The sequence below is a fragment of the Pistacia vera genome, unplaced genomic scaffold (assembly GCF_008641045.1).
Source record: "Pistacia vera cultivar Batoury unplaced genomic scaffold, PisVer_v2 Contig823, whole genome shotgun sequence".
NCBI classification, from domain to species: Eukaryota; Viridiplantae; Streptophyta; class Magnoliopsida; order Sapindales; family Anacardiaceae; genus Pistacia; species Pistacia vera.
Window position 1 is genome coordinate 419,626 of NW_022196694.1, and position 11,049 is coordinate 430,674.

The 11,049-nt window shown below is 39.3% G+C and overlaps 1 non-coding gene across 1 annotated transcript; it reads right to left on the reverse strand.

The window, feature by feature from the left end:
- Positions 1-455: 455 nt before the first annotated feature.
- LOC116117831 lies at positions 456-562 on the reverse strand. The gene has a single exon (XR_004126042.1). It is a non-coding gene; the product is annotated as a small nucleolar RNA R71 (small nucleolar RNA).
- Positions 563-11,049: the final 10,487 nt, after the last annotated feature.

Genomic DNA, 11,049 nt, shown 5'->3' on the forward strand with positions numbered 1-11,049 from the left:
TCAGACGATGTAACAAAGATAGAAGAGAAAGAGAAGATTTAGTTGTTGAAGTAGAAGAAATAGTTGTTGAAATGGCAGAACAAGAAAACAGGACACTAACGGAATTTTCAGTTCCCACAGTGAACGGAAGTGGGTCGAGTATTACTAGGCCTACGATACAAGCCAACAACTTCGAGATCAAGCCGGCAATCATCCGGATGATCCATCAATCGGTTAGATTTAATGGTGATTTGAAGGAAGATCTGAATCAGCATATTGCAAATTTCTTGGAAATTTGTGACACCTTCAAGTCGAACGGAGTGTCGGATGACGCCATTAGGTTAAGGTTATTCCCATTCTCATTGGGGGATAAAGCCAAGGGATGGTTAATGGCACTACCACCGGGAACTATAACAACTTGGAATGATCTAGCACATAAATTCCTTACCAAGTTCTTTCCTCCAGCTAAATCAGCAAAATTGAGAAATGACATCACATAATTTCTACAAGATGAGTCCGAGTCATTGTATAAGGCTTGGGAGAGATACAAGGAGTTAATGAGGAAATGCCCACACCATGGCTTGCCAGTTTGGTTTCAAGTCCAAACATTTTACAATGGACTGATGGGTAACGTGCAAACCATGGTAGATGCAGCTTCAGGAGGGGCCTTGCAAAACAAGACACCAGAAGAGGCCTATGAGTTGCTTGAGGTTTTGGCAAGCAACAATTATCAAAGACCAAATGAGAGAGCAACACCAAGAAAATCTTCGGGTCTTCATGAAGTTGATGCCTTTATAGCCATCTCAGCCCAACTAACTGCACTTCAGAAACAGTTGGGAACTATACAGGTAAACTCTATTCAAGCACCTCAACTAACTTGTGATTTTTGTGCAGGAAACCATGTGAGCAGCGAGTGTCAAGTTGGGAACACATTTGCTTCGTCATCTTCATCAACGGAGCAAGTGAACTACTTGGCAGGAAATCAGAGGGAACCAAACAACCTGTACTCTAACACATACAATCTAGGGTGGAGAAATCATCCAAATCTGGCTTGGGGCAATCAAAACCAACAAAATAGTCAATGGAATCAAAGAACATTGCCAAACAACCAACCAGGGGTGAATAATCAACCGGGAGATGGAAGAGTAACAAAGTTAGAAGACATGTTTGGAAAATTCATGCAGGAGACCATGGGTTTCATGAATGAGACGAGGACGAATTTTAGAAATCAAAGGGCATCCATTCGGAATCTTGAGGTACAAATGGGCCAATTGGCCGAGAAGCTAAATGAGAGACCTCAAGGTTCTTTACCAAGCAACACGGTGACTAACCCACGTGAGCAAACAAATGCCATAATTTTGAGAAATGGGACAGTTTTAGATGAGGTAGAGCAAGCTACCAAGGATGTTGAGCAAACCGGAAAGGAAGATTCTGATGAGGAAGTTGATGAAGAGATTGTTACTGAAGAGAAACCAAGTGGTTTGGAGGAAGAGAAAAAGAAAAAGGAAGAAAGGCAAAAGAAGAAGGAGAAATTGTCAGTCCCCGAGATACCACCAGAGTTGGCACATTACACCCCACCCATGCCTTTTCCTCAAAGATTGAAGAAAAGAATCAGGATAAGCAATTTTCAAAGTTTATTGAAATTTTAAAAAAAATTGCATATTAACATTCCTTTTGCAGATGCATTGCAGCAGATGCTGAGTTATGCAAAGTTCCTTAAGGAAATCCTATCGAACAAAAGGAAGTTAGAAGATGAGGAAATGGTGATGTTCACGGAGGAGTGCAGTTCCATCCTCCAGAAAAAGTTACCCCCAAAGCTAAATGATCCAAGGAGTTTTACTATTCCTTGTATTATATGGGATATTACTTTTGATCGTGTTTTATGTGATCTAGGAGCTAGTATTAATTTGATGCCCTTTTCTATTTTCAAGAGATTCGGAATTGGTGAAGTAAAGCCAACGACCATGTCGTTGCAACTAGTGGATAGGCCAATAAAACACCCGAGGGGGATAGTAGAGGATGTATTGGTGAAGGTGGGCAAGATAATTTTTCTAGCAGATTTTGTGGCGTTGGACATGGAAGAGGATAAGGGAATTCCTTTGATCTTGGGTTGACCATTCTTGGCCACGGGGAGAGCGCTTATTGATGTGCAGGAAGGAAAGTTACTGTTGAGAGTTCAAGATGAAACAATAACTTTCAATGTCTTTAAGGCGATGAAGTTTCCAGCCGAATCGGATTCATGTTTTAGTGTCGATGTGGTGGACAATTTAGTTGTGGACGCTATTGATGAGAACATCCCACTTTTACCTCTAGAGGCATGTATAGCCAAATCAAAATTAGTGGAGGTAGATGAGTCAGCTAGCACTGAATGTGCTAGGATGTTAGAAGCGCTTCAACCGATTGATGAGAGTCAAGCGGTAGAATTTGATGAGTTTGATTTTGACAAGGAGAAGGAGAAGGAAAAAAATGAAGAACCTCCAAAACTTGAATTGAAACCTTTACCTTCCCACCTCAAATATGTGTATCTTGGAGACTCAGAAACTTTCCTGGTGATCATTAGTTTAGGTTTGAATACATTAGAGGAAGAGAGGTTGATTAGGGTGTTGAGGGAACATAGACTAGCAATTGGATAGACCATTTCGGACATTAGAGGTATCTTGCCATCATTTTGCATGCATAAGATACTCATGGAGGATGATATTAAGCCTAGGGTGTAACCACAACAGAGATTGAATCCTTCGATGAAGGAAGTGATGAGAAAGGAGGTGGTGAAATTCTTAGATGCAGGGATTATTTATCCTATTTCTGATAGCCCATAAGTGAGCCTTGTACAAGTGGTTCCGAAGAAGGGAGGTATCACGGTGGTAAAGAATGAGAGTAACGAGTTGATACCAATGAGGACGGTGACGGGCTGGAGAGTGTGCATTGATTACTGGAAATTGAATGAGGCGACAAGGAAGGATCATTTTCCATTGCCTTTCATTGATCAGATGTTGGAGAGGTTGGCAAGACATGCCCATTACTGTTTCCTGGATAGGTATTCAGGATATAACCAGATTGCTATCGCTCTTGAGGATCAAGAGAAGAAGACTTTCATTTGCCCCTATGGCACGTTTGCTTATCGAAGGATGCCTTTTGGGTTATGCAATGCACCAGCAACATTTCAAAGATGCATGATGTCAATCTTTGGAGACATGGTGGAATGGTTTATAGAAGTCTTCATGGATGACTTCTCAGTTTTTGGTTCATCATTTGATAACTGTCTAACTAATCTTTCTCTTGTTTTGCAGCGATGTAAGGAGACAAACTTGGTGCTGAATTGGGAGAAATGTCACTTTATGGTCCAAGAGGGAATAATGCTTGGGTATAGGATCTCCAAGGACGGGATAGAAGTTGATCGGGCAAAGACAGAAGTGATTGAGAAGCTGCCACCACCATCAAATGTCAAAGCAGTCCGAAGTTTCTTAGGGCATGCGAGGTTTTACAGACGCTTCATCAAGGATTTTTCTAAGATTTCTAAACCCCTTTGCAATTTGTTGAATAAAGATGTTGTTTTTTACTTTAATGATGATTGTATACATGCCTTTCTAACTCTGAAAAAATTATTAGTATCTGCACCTATTATTGCAGTTCCCGATTGGGGAGTACCCTTCGAATTGATGTGTGATGCTACTGATTTTACTTTAGGGGTAGTTTTAGGACAAAGGAAAAAAAATGTGTTGTATGTAATTCAGTATGCTAGTAAAACATTTGTTGATGCACAATTGAATTACACCACCACTAAAAAAGAATTGTTGGCTGTAGTTTTTGCTTTTGACAAGTTTTGTTCATATTTGTTAGGTGCAAAGGTGATCGTCTACATGGACCATTCAGCACTTAGGCACCTATTGGCAAAGCAAGAAGCAAAACCTCGACTGATAAGATGGATTTTACTACTTCTGGAGTTCGAGTTGGAAATTCGAGACAAGAAGGGGTCAGAAAATGTGGTGGTGGATCACTTGTCGAGAATTGAGAGACTAATCAAGGGAAATGAGGAGGAATTGCCAATTAGTGAAACATTTCCGGATGAGAAGTTGATGAGAGTGGAAGAAGCACCATGGTATGCGGATTTTGCAAACTATTTGTCATCAAGGGTGCTCCCAAGTGGTATGACATACCAACAAAAGAGAAATTTTTTCTCAGATTTGAAGTACTACTTTTGGGAAGAGCCGTTTTTATATAGACACTATGCTGATCAAATAATACGGAGATGCGTCCCGGGGAAGGAGATGGAAAGCATCCTATTGCATTGTCATGAGAGGGAAGTAGGTGGCCATTTTGGAAGAGCTAGAACAGCAGCCAAGGTTTTACAATTGGGTTTTTATTGGCCAACCCTCTTTAAGGATTCTTTCCGGATGATTCAAGAGTGCGATCAATGTCAACGGTTTGGTAATATTTCAAAAAGAAATGAGATGTCGTTGAACAACATCTTGGTGGTTGAGCTTTTTGATGTGTGGGGGATTGATTTCATGGGTCCTTTCCCAAGTTCTTTTGGGAACACATATATTTTGGTAGCGGTGGACTACGTGTCAAAATGGGTTAAAGCAGTTGCATTGCCGACTAATGATGCGAGGGTAGTGATTAAGTTTGTGAGAAAAAATATTTTCTCAAGGTTTGGGGTACCACGGGCAATCATTAGTGATGGAGGATCTCACTTTTGTAATAGGCAAATGGATGCACTGTTGAGTAAGTATGGAGTGACACATAGAGTTGCAACACCTTACCATCCACAAACGAGCGGGCAAGTGGAATTGTCGAATAGAGAACTCAAGGGGATTTTGGAAAAGACAGTTAATGCATCTAGGAAAGATTTGTCACGGAAGCTGGATGATGCATTATGGGCTTATCGAACTGCCTTTAAGACTCCGATTGGTATGTCTCCATTTAGGATGGTTTATGGAAAGACGTGCCACTTGTCGGTTGAGCTCGAGCATAAAGCATATTGGGCAGTCAAGCAGCTAAACATGGACTTGAAAGCTGCTGGAGAAGAAAGAATGTTGACTTTGAACAAACTTGATGAGTTTCGTCTCAAAGCATATGAAAATGCCTGGATTCACAAGGGGAAGACAAAAAGGTGGCATGACAAGCATATCCGGAAGAAGGATTTTGAAGTAGGGCAGAAGGTGTTGTTGTTCAACTCTAGACTTAGGCTTTTTCCCAGAAAACTTAAGTCTAGATGGTTCGGACCGTTCACAGTGACAAGAGTTCACCCATACGGAGTGGTGGAAGTGTCACATGAAGAAAAGGGCACCTTTACGGTGAATGGACAGAGATTGAAGCCCTACATAGATGGGATGATGAGTTACAAATCCATCCCAATCCGACTTGACATCCCAATTTGAAGGATTGAGAAAGTCAAGCTATCGACTATAAACAAGCGCTTCTTGGGAGGCAACCCAAGTATTTTTAACAATTTGCTTTTCATTTTGGTTGTTTGATTTTGTTTAATTTCATTATAAGTTTTTATGAATTTTTAAGTGTGTGTTTTTGGGTGTTTTAGGTGACGTTTTCAACAAAAGAAAGGAATTCAAATGCTCCAAACTTCGCCGGGGCGAAGAAGTATTCTTCGCCGCGGTGAAGCATTGTGTAGAAAAACATGTTGTGAAAGTCCTAGACTTCGCCGCGGTGAAGATTGTTCTTCGCCGGAGCAAAGCAGCATGAAAATTGTGGGAGCTCCTGGAGGTTTTCGCCCTTGCGAAGAAATTGTCCTCGCCGCGGCGAAGAAAGTAGGATGGAAATTTTAAAAATTTTTCCAAGGCATTGTCGTTCTTCGCCGAGGCGAGTGGCCTCTGTATGTTTTCGCCCCGGCGAAACCTGGGTTTGGTTTTTAGGGTTCATGAACGAAGAACGTCGCCGCGGCGACGATACTTTTCTATAAATACCCACTTTTCTTTTTCATTCTTCACGCAACTCTTCATTTTCACTTGAGAGAAAATTTTTCAAAATTCAATCTTTTGCTTCCCTAGTGCTTTTCCAACCAAATTTCTTACTCCATAACATTCTTAAACACCAAAACAACCCATTTCAACAACAATTTTCGCGAAAATTTCACGAAAAATTTTGGATCAAGAATTTGGGGCTTTTCAATCTGGGCTGTTTCTGGTTCAATTGGTGGCTAATAATCTTTCATTTTGGTAAGATCTCAGGTTCCCTAACCTTTTTATCACACAATTTCGAGTTTTAGTTTGTAGATCTGAATATTTTTGTTGCGATTGAGTTGTGGAATTTAGGTGATTTTGAGCATTGATTTTGTTAGAAGAAGGGTAGTTTGCGCATTGGGTGATTGTTAGGAGTGTGGGTTTTGAAATTTTGGAGTGTTTGTGTAGATTTGAAAATTTGAAGTTTGGGGGGTAAAGTGCGAATTTTTGGAAGTGTGGTTTGTTTTTGCAGGATTGAATAGATTGTGTAGAACAACTAGATTTGAATTGTTGGGTATAATTTTTTAGTGAACTTTAATTGTGAACAATGCCTGCCAAAATTAAGCATCCATACAAGGGTAAGGGCAAAGGAAAGAAAGTTGACGACTGTTTTGTTAATGAGGAAGCCCGTAAAAGGTATGAGGGGGCAATCCAAAGAAAGGATAAGGGTATTATTCCTGAGCGCGGATTGACCGCGAATCAGGCATTGGATTGGAGTCGAGGGAGACGATGGGAACTGTTCATGAGTGCTCTTGCACAACCGGCTGTAGAGCTGCTAGTAAGGGAGTTCTATGCCAATCTCCTGGATTGTCAGGAAGGTACAATTTTTGTAAGATGGGCTGATGTGCCATTTACGGAAAGGGTGATCAATCAATTCTATAACCTGCCTGAAATTTTCCACGATGAGTACGTACAGTTTAAGATATCACAGTTTGAGTATAGTATCATCCTTCCGGTCATTGCAAAACCAGATGCAAATTGGGCAGTAGCGAAGAAACAGAAAAAGACTCTCAAGGGAACTCAGTTGACACCGATGGCTCGACTGTGGCAATATTTTGTCAGTGCGAAATTGATGCCAGAATCGCACTATAGCACAATTACTCACGAGAAGGTAGTATTGCTTTACTCTATTGCCACAGGGAAGAGTATCGATGTGGGAGACATGATCTGGAACAACATTAAGCTGGCCTCCAAACCAGGGTGAACAAGTTACTGTTTCCCACATCTTATCACAGCCTTGTGCCTTAGAGAGTGAGTCGAGGTTCAGGATGATGAGCACCGTATTCATGCTGCACCAATTCTAGACTCAGAGTATTATAGGAAGCACCTTGACTATCCGGAAACTACGCAACCAAGAGCAGGGGAAAAAATGCAGAGAACAGGCCTTGCCACATCATCTAGCTCCACAGCTACATAGAAGGAGATGATGCAGTAGATGACGGGTTTAATGAAACATATGGCAAAACGTCAAGATTGGTTGGTTGAGCAGACCCAGATGATGTATGAGATGCAGAGGAATATCTTTAAAGAGCTCAACGTTGACACTTTAACATACCAATAGGCAGACTGGGACTCAGATGAGTGGATGGGCTCCGAGTCGGAAGAAGAGGAGAATGAAGAGGAAGAAGATGAATGAGTTGGAGCACCTGTTTTTGTTTGTCTTTATGTTTATTTATTTTTATTTGATTTGGCTATTCATTAAACTCAGTTTTATTTCTGTTTTGGATTTGTTTAGTTGTTTTAGTTATTTCTTTTAATTTGTAGTTGTTGAAAGGGCGAGATTAGATTGTAATATTTTCAAGTTAGTTGTGAATGTGTGCTAACATAAGGGACACCACAGTTTCAATGGTTTTGACAGATTTTGGGTGATGAAAAGTCCGAGACCGGGTGTTCATTGTAGAGCGATATTTCACGGATTAACCAGGGAGTTTTCTCGTACCTTTGTTATTTTGATTTTCTATTCCTGATTTTTGCATAATGGAACATTGGGGACAATGTCATGTTTAGTTTTGGGGTAGGAAATAGAAATAAAACCGAGTTTAAGGGTATATTGGCTGGAAACCAAAACCCGCCTTAAAAACTGCCTAGCAGTACTTGGCAACCTCTGGTATAGCAAAGCCACGTATACCTTAAACGGAAAAAAAAAAAAAAAATTCCGTCTTTAGTTTGATTGTTTTTGCCGATGATGAATTGTATAAATCAATGATGAGAAGAGGGTTGTTGCAATTTTATTTTTGAGAAATGTTAAGCATTGCTTTAAGTTTTTGTGTATTGACTGGATTTTTATTGAGGTTTGTTAAGTGGTTCAGCCACAATTTTCATTTATTTCGGCATGCTTAGATTCATTTTATATGGTTAGGTGAAGTCTTGATAATGTTGGTGGACTCCAGAACCTAGTAGAGAAGTGCTTGAGGCGAAATTCTAGGATTAGACATGGTTAAGAAGATGATTTAGGCATTTTTCGAAACGTTTGAGCCTTTCTAGCCGACACATGAATGAAATTGTCCCTAGTCACCCATTTGAGCTATATGAATTTTATTGCGTTATTTTTCTTGGAAAACAACAAAATTGTCCAATCCTTACCCTAAACACTTTATCATACCCTTAGGAGAATTCGGTCCTAATGCAAAACAAGGAACGGGAAGAGTTGTACGAATTGGCCAAAAGAATAGTTTGGGGGTTGGGAGAAAAGAAATAATAACAAAAGAGGTAGTCACCTCCATTCAATTGAATTATTTTATGTTTTAAAAAAAAAAAAAAAAAACCGAATTCTGCCTAGTTTAAGGGTATACCCATTCTCATGCTGCTTGAGGTGTAAAATAATGGAAAAAGCATCCACATTCTCATGCTGCTTTTGCAGCATAGGTGTCATCGATGCTAAGATCAAGCATTGTACGCTATCAACGTCATCAAGGAACTTTTGATAAGTTTCATTTACTTCCTGAGTGGCATCAGGATTAGGCTCAGCCATGTATGGCTTTTCAAGGATATACAATTTTTTTTTTGACTTGAGTATAATCCGAAGATTACGATACCAGTCTGAGAATTTGGATCCATCCAACCTGTTTTCTTTCTAGATTATCAGTCACAGGTTCATAATGCTCATTTTGGTGAATTTACAATTGTAGAAAAGATAAAGTTATTATAAAGTTCATTATTATTTAATATGGTCTTTTATTAAACGATGCTCCCATTATTTTACTCAAGCCAATAGCCATCACTATTAACTCGGGAAAGCCCGTTGACTTTCCTAGTGGACTGAGATCCCATCCGGCCCATTTCAAACCTTCGCTTTGGTGAACAAGCCAAAATGAGTTGATTAGGTAGGCCAACAAACTTAATCCACACTAGTTGATAGCTTCTACTATCAACCTCAAATGCGAAAAAGCCAACAAGCCAATCACACAATCCAATGGCTCCAACCATTTTCCTTAAGTGTGATTCTCAGGATCAATAGAGTAGACACTACATGTCACCATGTACACATAATATGTGTATTGCTTTACTATGCCTATGACGTGTTTATCAACCGTCGCTTTGGTGAACAAACAAAACCGTCATTTTAAGTCGACCCATCACCATTAAGGAAAACTCCAATGCATTTTAACCTCCCACTGGTAGAAGTGTACCCTTCGCTTTGGCGAACAAGGTTTCGACGAACAGTGGTTTGATTAAAACCATGGTGATGGAAGGCTTACATGACTTAATATACTTTAATTGAGGGTTTTTATTTAATGTCTCATCAAATTATTATCTTTGTTAGAATGACATTGTTTGGCATGTTATTCAACTTTCAACCTTAGCATGCATTCTAAACATAATATTAAAACGTGCCGGTACATGGCCCAACTAAAATCGATTTCCTCAACCCTAGAGGAATCGGTGGGTCACCTAGGGGTCCTATAATAAACATCTTGAGTCTTCAAGTATGGTTGCCTTGTCCTTTGCTCCGTTTTCAAGTACATTACAAAAATATCATTTTACATTTACAATAAAATTAATATTAATTAATTTTACATCAACAAATTTAGAAACCTTGATTTACATTCGAGGGGAATGAGATGAGAAGAGAATGTACATTGAGAAGAGGAGATAGGCAGGACACGCAAGCCCTATTTATAAATTTACAACCATACATACCCAAAAATTTTAAAACATTCACCATAGGTCTAAGGCTCATGTACTGGGCACCATGCAATATACAAACAAGTACATAACATACATTTAAAAACAATCAATTTTTGAATTAGGTGGGTTTATTAATTAATTACCCTCTTATATGTGCAGAATGATTATTGGCTTTATAGGTTATTAAAAACTACAGATTGGTCCCTTCGCGAAAATACAGAATTGGGAAACCTACAATTCCAGAGACCACTTCGCCGCGGCGAAACCTGGAAATCCCCAATATGAACAGTTCGCGTTTTTTGCAGTTTTTGTGTAATAACATGAATCCAAATCGAATCGAATGCACACATGTTCAACCAGGACATCAACCAACCAATATAACATCCATCAACACATTATTAAACCAATTTATCATTCATCCAAAAGCATATTTTTCAGATTTTGCAGATTTTTTCAGATTTTACAAAAATAACATGTTATCAACCAAATACATGTTATAAATCATACAATAAACTATAAAAATTTGATACTCGGGGCTCTGATACCGATGTTAGTGAACGACCCACTTACGCAGCGGAAAACAAAAACACAAACTACATGGATCGTTCCTTAGAACAAAGATCTGGGTACAAAAATCACAGTTTATACAAAAATAATCAAATCTGCAGAAAAATCAGTTCAAGGTTTAAGAACCATACCCACTTTGGAGGCTTCTCCAATTTTATCTCTGAACGTGTTTTGCTATCGACCCAAGTGTAGGATCGAACCGATGAAGTCCACACGAAGACAATCGCAAGGAACTAAAAAGGGATTTGCTAGATCCTCTTTTGCCTTAAGAACATAGAAGAAAAATAAAAAAGAATTTGATTTCAAAGCAAATAAGCAATGTGGCGTGGGAGAGAGTGTTTTGGGGTTGTGTGTTTTTCTTTCTCAATCAAAGAATGAATCATCAATCAAAAATCACACACACCTTTTTCTTTTATAG